The 14,194-nt window shown below is 42.9% G+C and overlaps 1 long non-coding RNA gene across 5 annotated transcripts in view; it reads left to right on the top strand.

The window, feature by feature from the left end:
* The window catches only part of LOC123612296 (uncharacterized), a 165,048-nt gene that overhangs the window by 77,626 nt on the left and 73,228 nt on the right, over window positions 1-14,194 (top strand). For 3 of the 5 annotated variants that reach the window (XR_012502199.1, XR_012502198.1, XR_012502200.1), the window contains exon 2: window positions 8,797-13,506. This is a non-coding gene — a long non-coding RNA (uncharacterized LOC123612296). The remainder of the gene's footprint in view (window positions 1-8,796; window positions 13,507-14,194) is intronic. The other 2 variants (XR_012502201.1, XR_006719517.2) reach the window with 1 other exon arrangement.

The raw sequence follows: 14,194 nt of genomic DNA, 5'->3' as shown, positions 1-14,194 counted from the left end.
TTATGATTAAAATCTTCTAGAATGTTCAGTGAAAAAAAGCAGGTTATGAATACTTCATATAATATAAATCCAATTTCGGCGAGAATTTTATATATATACATATGATGTATGTTTTAGGTTATCATCACCATCAAATGCATTTATCTCCACATAAAATAGACCAAAATAATTTATACCAAGTATTAATGGTTGTTTTTATTTCTGAGTAATAAGAGGAGAGGTTATTTCTTTATTTTGCTTTTCTATATTTGTCAGAATTGCCTCTATGCATACATCATATTTTTATGATCATTTAAAATATTCTAAAAACCAGTCATGGGATTGATTTTTTTCCTCCTCCCTTTGCCCTGAAAACACGCTGCTTGTCCTATTGTTACAGTCGTCTTCATACTGGAGGCACAGAGTCGAGAATCTTCAACAATATCTTCCCTTTGTCTGGCCTTCTGGACAAATTGCTTTAGAAAAACAGGCTTCTGTTCTGACCTGCTTTTCTCTGATACCTGACAGTTCATCTCAGAAGTTTCTCTCCTGGGTCTACCAGTGCCTTATCAGTGCTGCGTTCTGAAGAATTGAATGCAGTTTGGGTTGATTTAACAGAGCGTCTGTCATCCCAGACCTCTACTGTATGTAGGATTATAAGAAGTCTCCCATCTCGTAACCTGGAATGGCTCAGCTTGAATGAATAATTCACTGTACAGTCTTCTCCACACAACTATTTATGCTGCAACTTTTTTTTTTTTTTTAAGCAGGAGTTTTCTAACAAATGGAAAAAACCCTGGGTAAACACGTTTTCAGATTTCGTTTCTTCTGCACCTTTAGTAGGTGCCTAAGCTACAGAAATGCACAAATGAAGCTGCCTCCCCCTGTGCACCTGGCCTTTCTCTGTGCAATTCATTCAGTTAAGTCTCTGTCTTTTCTTTGATGTAACAATTGCTGATCGGGAGATCAACTGTCACGTTACTTGTCTGGAATCTGAATGCGTTGAAGTATGTCTGAAGAATACAGTGATCAAGGCGAGGGGGACATTTCTATGTGAAAAACATATTCTTTTTTTTTTTTTAAATTGGCATTGATGGAAAAATTGCCAGCCGGTACACAGAGCTTTTAGTTAAAAACAAACAAAAAGTCCAAAGTTACAGTTTTCTCTGGGAACATGATAATAATTCATTAAACTCTAACAATTTAATCTGGAGTCAGTGGTGGTGGGGGGTCTCCATGGGAAACAGTGGGAAAAAAAAATTTCTCTGAGGTTTGATGCAATTTTCTTACTTTTAATCTGGCGCTCAGGGTGTTTCCAATCATCCTGGCTTCACAGTTGGGAGTTTTTTCTTGGTGTTCTCCGAGATTGTAGAAGGAATGCTCAAACAGCTGTTAGCAGGCTGTGTGAGAATCCATCTCTTCCCTCGTCGCAATAGGAGGGTGAGGTACAGATGTTATTTTATAAAGGACTTAAGAGACAAGGTCAGCCTGTCCAGCCTGGATGAACACAGGGCTGTAATTGCTCAAGTGAGGGACACATGTTGTCCCCAAAGAGGATTCCCTTTGACTTCTCTGGCTTTCCTGCGTGAGTCCTTGGAGAGGTGAGCATAATGATGTCCGCTGAAATATACGGATGTATGTCTAGGTAAACAGGGAGGGTGGCAGATGGCAGATTTGAAGGTCACAAAATATTTTATGAACTTTTCCTTTGTCTTCTAAATTTAAGACACTTCTGGCATAAGAAGAGCCCTGAGGGTCAAGTCTTTGACTTTTCTTGAACAATTCAATACTCACTGCTAATCCACCTGCCAATCAACAACTGGGAGGCAAATGCAAAATACATGGGGAGGATCCAATACCTTATTCAGTATGAAGTTTTCATGATGAAGTTTCATTAATGAAGGTCGGAAGTAATGAAGATTCAATATGAGCAGAGAACAAGAGGGAGTTCACTCAAATGATCTCTCTGGACAGGATCCGAAAAATTCTGCCAACAATAAACAGATCTACAGAGACCCGATTCTACTCTTGGTCGAGTAGGTGATGAACTACAGTGGGTCTAGTAGGGATAGGGTTCCTGCCCACTGAAAAGCAGGGCCTGATCTTCCAGTGATTACACCCCTGTTGCTCTTTGGAGAGCAAACCAGTCACACACTAGTGTAACGAGAGCTCTAATGAAAAGAGTCTCAGAGGATGAGAAAGCTTCGTTTTTGTAACGTATTATCACTTTTGCCTATCTTTTCAATGTAAAAGTAAAATATACTCATTAACGCTTCCCTTCAGGATTTCTATCTTTGGTGTAATTCCTAGCTCAAGATTTAAAAGAAAAGAAAACATTGAAGAAATAAAAGAGAAGTAAAGTATCTTTGAGTTGTAATCCCAGCACCTGAAGATAATTACTATTAACATCTTGGTGTTTTGTCTACATTGTTTCTTATGCATGTGTAAACTACCCTCTACACATACACTTTAATTTTTTAATATTGTAATGGAACCATCACATTCATGTTGTTTAATAATCTGCTACTTTCACTTGAATACCATGGTCATATTTTGTGCCCATACATTAAGCCTGTGCCATAGTTTTAAGTAGCCACGTAGTAACCAATTGTATGGATTTATCACTAGTTATTAAGCTGATTCCCTACAGATGGACGTTTAGTTTATTTCCACTATTCTGCTATTATAACACACTCTATGCTGAATACCTTTGCAATCCCTTTTTTCCCTCACATGTTTGACAAATCATGTTAGGAAATGGAATTTCTGGGGAAAAAATTGATAGCTATAGCCAAACTGTCACCTAAAGATATTAAACCAATTTACATTCATGCCAATACTGTGTGAGAATGCCTGTGTTCCCTCAGACCCTCAGTTCCCTCAAATGTGTTTTTAAAAAAACTACATTAATCTGTTAAATTAAAAACACCATTAGTTCATTGTCCCGATTTGAATTTATTTTATTACTAACAAGAGAGGGTATCTTTTATGTGCTTGAAAGACGTTTGTATTCTTTCTTTTATGATGTATCTCTTCATAACTTTTGCCCATTTTTTTCCCTGTTGGGCTGTTTATAGTTTCCTAATTGAATTTTTAAGTTCATTATATATTAAGTATATTATTTATTTTGTCATATATTCTCTCTGCTGATCTCGCATTTGTCACCTGACTTTTAAAGAACTTTGTTAATAGTGTTTTGTGTCAAACAGAAACTTTAAAAATAATTATGATCAAAACTATCCATCGCTTCCCTTCATGATTTCTATCTTTGGTGTAATTCCTAGCCCAAGATTTTATTGATTTCATATATATTTTCTTCTAGTACTTTTATTATTGATCTGTTCCTATTTAAATCTTTAACTGGAATGTTTCAGACATTCCCATACATAGCAAGGGTTAGAAACTTAACAACGTTTCCTACTTAAATGGTTAGCCAGGTTCTCCATCATTACTGAGTTTTCCGTTGTTTCATTGTTTTAAGATGCTTCATTAGAGTATAAATTCTTTTTTTTTAAGTGAAGTATAGTCAGTTCGCAATGTTGTGTCAATTTCTGGTGTACAGCCTAATATTTCAGTCATATAGAAATGTACATATATTCATTTTCATATTCTTTTTCATCATAGGTTACTACAAGATATTAAATATAGTTCCCTGTGCTATACAGTAGAAACTTGTTGTTTTATCTATTTTATGTATATTAGTTAGTGTCTGCAAATCTAAAACTCCCAATTAAAAAAATAAATTCTGATACATACGGAGTCTATTTCTGAATTTACCCTTCTCTGAAACCATCTATTCTTATACCAACATCATACCCTTTCAAAACCTGTAACAGAATACACTGAATAATTGGAGAGCGTATCTTTTTATCCGTTCAGCCATAACACTACACTGCCTTCCCTTAGCAGCACAGTCCCTGTGCTTAAATCCAACCCTGTTGCTTGCAAAGTAGGTAATCACAGGCCAATTATCCAACTCTCTCTTAAACAACTCATGCACTGACTTCTTCCTGTGTAAGATGAAGAAAATAATGCTTACCTCACAGCGCTGTTGGCGTAAAGCTCTCCGTGCGGGGCCTGGAATGCAGTGTGCTCACCAATAACAAAAAGACATTAAGGACATGGTCTCGCTCATGATTTTGCTTATGACTTAATTGGAGAGATTAAATATACACGTGAAAGAGGAGTTGAACTGATGACACGCCACAAAGCAAAGATGCACTTTCCAACCCTTCCTTCTAGCAGGAGGCAGACTCAAGGCCACTGTGGCAGGGACGGAGGTGTGAGGAGAGCAGCGCTGCTTGAGTCAGACATTTCAGGCTGGGAGGGGCTTGGTTTGGGCAATAATGTGTAGGAACTGGTTCTCAGTTTTGTGGACCAATTGATCTGGAGTCAGTTCAGATCAGTCAGTTCCAGAAGACCAAGGAACACCCACCAAATACAGGTTTTGATTGTTATCTGACCTGAGAAGTGCAGAAAGAAACAGGGCTAATTCTCAGGTCCTGTGACCTGTCCAGAAAGTATGGAGATCTGTCTTCTGTTGGCCATTTTCATAAGCACAGGACAGTCCCTTCCCTCATTTTTTCATGTCTACCAATCATGTGATGCCCAAGTTTCCCAAATCAGATGGGTGGCGTCCACTGCAAGTACTCAAAGGCAGTCATAACTTAAAGGCTTGACTTTAATACCTTACATGACGCTAAAACAACTTGATGAGACTTATGTTAACTTCTTAGACTCCTTTTCTAGTCCTTAGCCAGCTATATCTTACGCCAGCCTCTCACCCCCCGGTTAATTATCCCTGCGCCCTAAAGCAGAGCTCTTTTGGTAACAGAAATAGGTGTTTCTTAGTACAATGTTTGTTTCCTGTTCACTGCTGGATAAACACTGACAAATCCCCATTCACATTCCTCAGTCTTCCTTTTCCTTGATCACACATCTCTCTTCAGTTGATACTTCTCTTCTTTACAGATGAGATAAATATAGCTGGTTAGGTGGTAACTTTAATTCCTCACATTCTGGCCCTTAGCTGTTGGGCTTGGTGGGTTCCCAAGTCCATGAAGCCACACGTTTACACACCAAATCTTAGGACCACTAACAATGCTGCTCCGAGTGTGCTGACTTAGATCACCTCTTAGGTTTCAACAGGTGGTTGTTTCCTGATTGTCTCCAGATTCAGAGGGTGTGGATTCTTGAGGGCAGCCTCCGTGTGAGCAGTGACCACTCTTATGCTACTAAAAGGAAAGCGGGGCTCTCCTCCTAGCCCCCCTTCCCTTGGGTGTCAGAAGACAAGGGAGTTTCAGTCTTCACATCTAGTGCCGTCCCTCCCTGCCACGACAGCAGGCTTCACTGTTCTAACCTGCTGTTGGAAGAGAAGCCACTTCTAAGCCATCACCTGTGTATTTTTTACCCCCCACTATTCATTATAACGCCTTTGTGTTCTGGCAGCGCTGTCAGAGGCAGACAGAATTTATTAGGTATCTGCTGGATGCGTGACATTGTGGTAGGTGCTGCCAAGGGCACTTACTCAGAATGAAGTATTACAATGGAAGAGGGTGACAATTTCTCTCTACAGTCCCCTACTCGACCTTTCCCTGTGGTTTAGGCCACCAGGTTGGTCAAATGACACGTTGTGTTCCCTGGGCTCTGTTAGGACTTCCTAGAAATAACAGTGTGTCTGTCGTGTGTTTTAGATGGGCTCACTGCAGTATGGCCTTTGGGTACATTTGCTAATGTAATGAGAAAAGATAGGTATTTCTACTTTAACGCACAGTCAAAAGCAAGACATACTGTGATTTGGAAAACAGCAAAATTTTCTAAGAAAGGAGAAAGAAACTGTGTGTGTGTGTATGTCTCAATCTCAAGGGGCATAAGAACGTCTTTCATTTTAATATGTATGCTGTGGACCTGGGTTAACATAATATGAGACTTGCAAATATTTCTATGCCTATTTACTCAAATAAAGTTGCTTGTCCTGTTACGTATCATGTCCTGGTGACGCCTTAATGTTCTCGTCTGGGAGTAGTTTCTGACTTCTTGGCTTCTGATCCGTATAGCTTTTGAACTGATACTCTTAGTCTTTGGATTCATCAACCGTCTTAAGTCTTAGAGTGTAGCTGCAGCGTCAGTAATCACCCTGCTGGGCTAGCGGGCCTGAGGTCTCCGTCGCTTTTGGTGCACATGGTATGCCCTTTAATCCTCCACTCTCCTGGCCTCTGGAGTGTCTGTCGTTACATTGTGGAGTCCTGCTAGATATAAGTGACAAATCAACAAGACCTTTTTGAAATTTCGGATGCCTTTTTTATTATGAGATGGATGAAGACTTTGGTTACAACCTATTTCTTGCCCTCTGCCCAGAGTTTCTTTGCAGAACTAGAACTATCCAGGTGTTGTGTACATACCAGCAGAGGGTTGCACAGTCTTTTCTTGTACTTGGAGAGAGACTTAACGTTGTATTGAACACAGAAGCAAGCTAAGTCACTGAACAAGACATTTCAGGGCAATGGAATCCACTTTGTATACAGGATAGTCATTATTATTATTAAAAATATTGATGAGAAATTCAGTGCATGCAGTGCCATCGTTTTACACAGCGTCCAGCTATTACTGGGCTTTAATCTGCATGATGTACATTTTCCACGTGTGTCCTTTTATTCAACATAGGCAGAAATGGATGCAATTGCTTTATTTGGGGAGACATCATGGGAAATTGGAGAACCAGACAGCCCCGGGGTTGGAGTTCACCTCAACTACTCTAATCAGCTCAGGAGTGAACGTGAGCAACTTACTCTCGTCTCTGAATTGAGGGTTGTATCACGTGGGTTCCAGTCAGAAGGCAGCAACCATACCAGTTATATTAACAGAGAGAATTTAATGTTAAGAATTGTTAACCTGGGATTGGAGAAATGAAAAGGTTATAAATGAACCTCCAGGGTATCATGGAGGTGATGATGCAGGAAGCTGCTACCACCCCTTGGCTGGGGAGACAAAAGGGAGAAGTGGGAATTATTAAAACTGAGAAGATGGGAGGAGGGGCCCTGGGAGCTTGGATGCAGACCTCGGAGGAGGCAGCGCTGGCTGGCGGGGCTGGGGGCACTGAAGGGCGGCATCAGGAGGCTGGTTCCACGAGTGTTAGAAGAACCACACACTTGAACCACTTTTGCTACTGGGAAGAAAGCTACCGTGGCAAGCTGGAATGAACTGCTGCCGCCAGGGCTAAGCAGTGCTGCTGAGACGACGCTGACAAGAACGGGGAAATAAAACCGGAAGCATCAAACCCTTCTTCCTCCCGCAGCCTCGCAGCCTCCCTCTGGCGCCCCCTATTGGCAGAGCCTCACAGGAGCGGCCAGCAAAGCAGAAATGAGATCTGCGGAGTCTGAGCCCCAGCGCGCCCAGCGCAGCACGGAAGGGTGGTTTGAAACTGAGAAACACGGGCTTAAAAACCAGGAGACGGGTGATGTTGCCCACGCCGTAGACTGGTTATCATTTTAACACTGTTACCAGGATTGAAACTTATGTAAAGAATCTAGTGTGGTGACTGCCTCACAGTAAGGGCTGAAACTCATCAGTTCTTCGCATTCCACTGGCTTTTCTGTATCTTCTGCCAGCAGATGGCCAGTTACATTTTGATACTCCACTCTGATTTTTCCATTTTGGCCCCATTCTCACCATAGTAGCATTTCTATGTACAAATGACTGGTGTTGGTTCCTGGAATCTGTTGGTTATTAGCCGTGAACTCTGGGGCAAGTTAACGAAGGTCTGTTAGCCTCAGTTTGCGTTATACGAGATAACACGTGAACTGTGCTTATTAACGCAAAGCCTGTCGAATAGGTGTCTAAACATATTAGATGCCATTATTGTCGTCATCATCATCACCATCATTCTCTTAATGAGTGTGGAGAAAAAGCTGCAAAACAACGTCAGCTTAAAATACTTTTAGGGAGCCAGTTTCCTCCAAAATCACAAATGATTACCTCGGTTCTCTGAAACCTGATCACTATTGCAAAAAGTCAACACGGTTCATTTTCCACTTTCACCGTCTCCTTCATTGTTGGTTCTTCAAAAGCTTCCCGTCTTTTCTAATCTTTTATCTGCTATTCAGAAAGACACCAATCTTTCCGAGTCTTTTTTTTTTGCATTAGGGGATATTGAGGCCTGAGGTCTCTGAGACTTTCCATGAGTCATGCATGTGTTTGTAAAAAGGCCCGGAAGGGATCTGAAAATCCATCCCGCTGCTATCAGAGACTCTTGAATGCTGAAGCATTCTTGGCTCCTGGTAGCTCAGGGATGTGGAGATTGTCACTAGAAATTCAGAGTGAGCGTTGTGCATGGTAATGTGGTACATCATGGCTAGGTCCTGAGGTGAGCGAGGACATCCTGGATCTGATGCATTATGCATGAGAGGGTGTAAGAAATAAAGGATCAATCATCTTCTCCCTCGGATAACATTGATCATTTGCTACACGTTATTTGGCTGGGTCCTGCGCAGATTTATTTTCTCCAATGAGAATGAGAAGCAGATTGCCTGTTTCCTTAATGAGCAGTGACATCAATTCAGCCAAATCTAGCCAATGCATTGGATGACACTCTCTCTCTTACTCACTCTCTCCCTCCCTCCCTTCCTGCCTCCCTGTCCCCCCCTCCCCAACCCCAGTCATAGTTAGAAGAAATAGGAACAGCTTCTGAAGAGGGTGCCAGCCCCTGGGAGGGTGGAGACGGAGTGGGAAAATTGAATCTAATTCAGGGTGATGAGAAATCTCTTTACATTTTTTTCCTTTTTAAATTTAAAGCAGTGTTTCCGCTCTCCCTTTTTCCAGATGGCATATTCTGAGGGGCTGCTCTGCAGAAAAGGCCAAGTGAAAAGTCATCCAATGACGAGGAAGGAGGAAGATGGCACGTCGAGTGCACGAGGAGGTTGTGCTGCTCCGATGCTGAGCAGGCTGGAATGGCACAATCACCGGGAAAAGTAGCAAACACCAATCAGAGAATGTCATGGCAGTGCTCCGTCAACGCTAATGACTTTTAATAACATTGGATCCAACATGTGGCTTTCCACGAGGCGATGGAGTTGAAGTTTGTCTTCGGTTGATACAGAATTCTCTCCCATATGGCAGCTAATGGGCAGTGAGAGGATGTTGGAGGTAATGTGTGATCAGGATTTGAGAGGAGAGTAAGATGTCTTGCTGGGGCACGTCCCGGCCTGTGATCAGACAAGTGTCCACTGAGCAGTGCAGGGACGGTGGGGCAATGATTTGCTGAAAATGGGCTAATGGGGAATTGGTGGAGCAGACCACCAATGGCGTGGCCGGGCTGGCATGAGATCCTGGCAGCATAGGCCCCACTGTAGGCTCCCTGTGCAGGGAAGCCCCTGTGCCTAAAGGAATGCAGAGATTGCAGGGCCCCGTCAAGAGGATCCCAAGAGGAGGGGTGTATGCTGACCGGTGGATGGAGCACCAGGGCGGGGTGACATCCAGGAGGTCCTGCCAACAAATGGCCATGGCTCAGGCCCTGGAAGGAAAAGTGGGGAGAAATAGGCAGGACGCCATCCAAGGCAAGGGCCAGAGGGGTGGTACGAGGCTCTGCGAGACAAAGTTGCCATTGCCTTGCAGGATACCCATCCCAGTGTGTCGAAGTCACAGAGAAAGAAACATTTTTGAAACTGTTGAAAGCGAAGTCATCATGAACCATGAGAACACGCAGATTCAGGGATGTCAATTGTGAAATAAAAGTTCTGGTTCTGTTTTCTCTCGCGGAAAGGAAAATACGGGAGGGTTTTCACCAAGGTAAAAATTAAGAACAGAGAAGACCTCGGGAGGGGCATTTCATGGGGCGTCTCTGCTCTATCGGGCTTGCTGCCCACCCTGAGGACGCCTGAAGCAGGTTATCAGAGCCGAGGCTCAGGAATAGGGCTTGGGGAGACCCAGCTACAAAAGCAGACACTCAGTGCAGAGCGGGAGGTGAGGATGCGAGTGTGTCGGAGGGCCAGCTGTAATAACTGTGCCGCGTGCTGGGCTGAGACTGGGATGTTCCCATAAAATTAGGTGTTATTAGCATCTTCTTTTCTGTTCTACTTCTTTCTTCCCTCCCTCCTTCCCTCCCTCCTTCCCTCCCTCCCTTTCTTTCTTTCTTTCTTTCTTTCTTTCTTTCTTTCTTTCTTTCTTCCTTCCTTCCTTCCTTCCTTCCTTCCTTCCTTCCTTCCTTCCTTCCTTCCTTCCTTCCTTCCTTCCTTTCTTTCTTTCAACAAATGAAGGACTCGTAACAGAGAAATAAACTAACTTTCCCAAGTTAGTGGCAAGTAGAGCTCTGATCTAGAATCTGCTGATTTGCGTCCACAAGCTGGTCTCGACCACTGCATCACATGACATCCCAGGGACCTGATCCTGGTGCCCCATCTGAGCCAGCCCTGCTCAGAGGCTGCCCTGAGCCAAACCATCATCTTGCTCCTTCGAGACAGTCATTTACCAGTTCCTCTAAAGATCAGCTTATGTTTGGGAAGTTCATGGTGTTGATGATGTTGTCTTGTGGACAGCTTCTAAACTTCCTTTAATTTTGGAACCAAATATAGGTGATTATATTGCAGATCTTATTTAAAATCATCTCTTTGTATTTAGTGCATTGCTGTCCCCTGTCAAGAGCTCTTTAAATCCTTATGGTAACAGCAACGTTTTGCTTTCCTTTGTCTCTCTCTCTTTTAATCCAACACAACACGGAAGGAGAGCCACAACTATCCCGAAACCCTCCTGTTTCCAGAAGCTTTGACACATTCAGCCAAAATCTATTCCTTGGTGTCTGTCTGTGCTGTGTTTATTTTCTGCCTTGCTGGTTTGGGGCGTGTAACTATACCCAAAGGTGCCTTTAGATGGCAAACTCTTCAGGGCAAGGGCTCTGCTCTTTGTTTTGGCAGGTACTGCCTATTATGGAGCTCAGTGCACACCTGGGGCTTCAGATAAATCATAACAATCCAGGAGTATTTCTCACTTCAAGAGCCGCACGAGCCTCTCAGGCAGCCTGTTAGCTTTCTCTAAAAAATATCCGAGTGACCGATTTCACCTTGACATTGGAGGTGCCCATCTCTCCACACCTGTTCCACCTGCTGCCAGCCTGGTACCTGCGTGTTTATCGTTTGCTGTTTCTGCTCTGCCCTTCGGAGCCATTCCCGAGCAGCAGCGTTTGGGCTCGCAGGTGATGCTCGCCTTTACAGATGTTTTGATTCTGACCCCAGCCAGGCAGCCTCTTCCTCCTCCCTCCCCACCGCACCCACCCCCAGGTTCCGTTTATGCTGAAGCTTGAATCCCGGATGATTTCCAGGGGACAGAAGCCAGAACAGGAGGAGGTAAAGAGGTGGGAGGGGACAGTTATTTGATTTTTGGCAGTAAAAACAACTAACCAAAGCCTGATTTTCACAGACTTTAGCCAAAGGTTCTTTGATTTTGGTTTCTTTCTCTGTTTTTCTCATGAGGGGGTGGGGTGGGGAGGAGTGGCAGCTTTCTTTTGTTAGCTTTGAAAAGAATAGTTTAAATATAGTTAACATACATATTATCACCTTCAAAATATAGAGGGAAAGAAACCCTGATTGGCTCCGGTGGATTTGGAAGCGAAATTGCCTGCTTTGGCTGCAGCCCGGTTGGATTACCGTAATTCTCTCAAGTGGCACTTTTGTCACAAAGTAAAGTGGATCTTAACGGAGGGGCCAGGTCTCAGTTGACAGGGAAGTGTCTTACATCCACGAACCATCTATATCTGTTCTCAGATTTTGAATCAGAAATCAACTTGAGTCGCTGTTGTACAAGGAGGGGTTAATCTTTAACAGACTGACAATTCAAACCCTTGAATTACCTGGCATGGTCTCATGCCTTCTGGGTCTTCTTGGCAAACCAAACTCTGTCATTAGACAGTGCTTCTGTTCTCTATCAAATTCTCCTTTTAATTCTTCTTCTTTTTTTTAAATCATGCACTCATCTCATTCACTCACTTCCAAAGTAGTCAGGCCCAAAATTGTGTGTCTGGGAAATTACTAGATCAGCCTGCGCTGTGTGGTATATATACATGTAATTGGTATTAACTCCATGGTCCTGCATTTTTGTTCCAAAGAGTAACTTTCTTTCTAAACTGACTTTCATTCCTGCCCTGAGTCTTCAGCTTGTTTTCAAGTAAAACCTCTCCAATACACAGATTTCTTGGTTAAGACCTAAGAAATGGACATAGTCCAGTTCATAGTTTGACTAGTTCAATATTTAACTGTTTCAAGAGTGTCTTTTCTGAGCAAAGTTTCTTCCTCTCCCTTTCTCCTCACCTAACTTCTCAGTGACACTTGGGGGAGGGGAAGTTACTCTCATGATGTGGATTGCAGAGAAGTTACCATGCATTTTCTGTCCTGCAAATATTCCTTTAGTCTATTATTCTGCTCTGGCCGACCCCTGGAGGATTCACACAGAAGCAACTGTCCATCCCTCTTCTCGCCCCACAGGTGGCTGCATTCTCCCCCTACTTCCCACTGAAGGGTCCGTCCCAGATGGGCCCCTAGGATTGCTCATTGCTGATGCCAATGAGGCGGGAGCACCTCTCGTGTCTGTGCCCAAGTGCCAACACACTCATGTTTCCTTCTAGTCTCCTGGCATTGCATAGGTTTGCAAAGACTGCTGCTCTCTACCTATATCTGAAAAATGTACTAGCAGTCTTTTTTTACCCCCAGACATTCCAAACATCACAGGAGAATGCCCTGGTACCCCATCAATCCTTTAGTTTGGCCAGAGGTGGAAAAGACTAAAAAAATCCCCACTGCTCCTTCTTTACATCTTTTAATCTCAGTTGGATTCTGCTCTCTCTCTGAGACATGCTTGAACCCGGTTGAAATGGCAGAGGGGAGTGGGCCGTGGGGTAGAGGGGCGAAGGTGGGGGGGAGGCAGGGTGAAAACCAGCTCGCCTGCTTTGCAAATAAGTACCAGTCTCCTCCTTCTTGCGCCTGAGGCCTTTTAAATCAAAGGCAGGACTTGGGCATTTCTTTTTATTGCTTCCCAGCTATAATCTATCAACTATATTTGTTTTCAGATTTAGAATAAAAAAATGAACTTTTCATCCCCTCCTTTGGGTTGATGTTGGGTTGATGGCGGGAACAACTCCTTCGCCACGGCAAGTGGTGACTCAGTGTCTCCTGGTCTGCATGTTGGTGTTGCAGGGGGCGTGAGTACCACGTGCTGCGTGAGGTCTCAGATTACTAGTGTGCCGCAAATCCTTCATATTTCTTCCTGCTACATGTGTGTGTATTTTGGCAACTAACGTAACCAAACTATTCCTACAAATAGAATTCTCTGGTAGAATGTTTAAAAAAAATATTAAAATGCCAGACATACATTAAGAATATTAACTATGAGGTCATCTCAAGAACCATATATAAGAATTAACATAATGTTTTTGTTCCTAGAAGAGAATACTCATGGGTCTATCGAAACAGAAACATAATGATTAAGTGTGTGCCTGACAAAACGTGTGTTTCATCGCCTGTGACACTCCAAAATGCTGAAAGTTCGGTAAGAAGCACCATTCAAGGGCACAAAATTGTCTCAGCTGTTCCCTTTTGAAGTCACAAAGTCAAGGTTGTATGCAGTATCAAGAACCCATCTCCAAACGTGGAGGTTTCTATTTGTGCTCTTAGTTAAAATAAAAGATTAAAGTTACGTATGTTTTATTGATGGATTGATTTTTATGACTCTTTGCCTTAATGGAGTTTTGGTCAAGCAACCAAAGACAGGTCCTGGCTGTACTGGATTTTATTTGGGGCCATAGCATATGAAAAAAGATGTGCCTTTAACCTTTATAATCAAACAGTGTAGGAGAGACGTGGTACCCAACTGGCTGGGGTCATAGCAGATTCCTCTCTTCCTCATCATGTTCATTTTATTTTATTTTTTATTTCTTAAATGTACAAGATTTTTTTTTTTTATAATGGAGGTGCTGGGGATTGAACCCAGGACCTTGTGCGTGTTCAGCATGTGCTCTGCCACTGAGCTGTATAGCCCTCCCTCGGGTTCACTTTAGAGTGATGCTCACTGGGAAGAATAGTTTAAACGAAGGTCCATAATTTAAATTTTTTCTCCCATGCGCATGTTTACTTTTATTCCCTCTCTTTTGCTGAGATCGCAGAGTTAACTTCACACTAATTAAGTGCGCATTTACACTGTTTTGTTATCTCCTTTTCACCGGTGAAGACATGAAGCT

This window comes from Camelus bactrianus, chromosome 25, assembly GCF_048773025.1.
Source record: "Camelus bactrianus isolate YW-2024 breed Bactrian camel chromosome 25, ASM4877302v1, whole genome shotgun sequence".
Lineage (NCBI taxonomy): Eukaryota > Metazoa > Chordata > Mammalia > Artiodactyla > Camelidae > Camelus > Camelus bactrianus.
The sequence above is the reverse complement of the archived record's forward strand: the minus strand, read 5'-3'. Positions and strand labels throughout refer to the sequence as shown.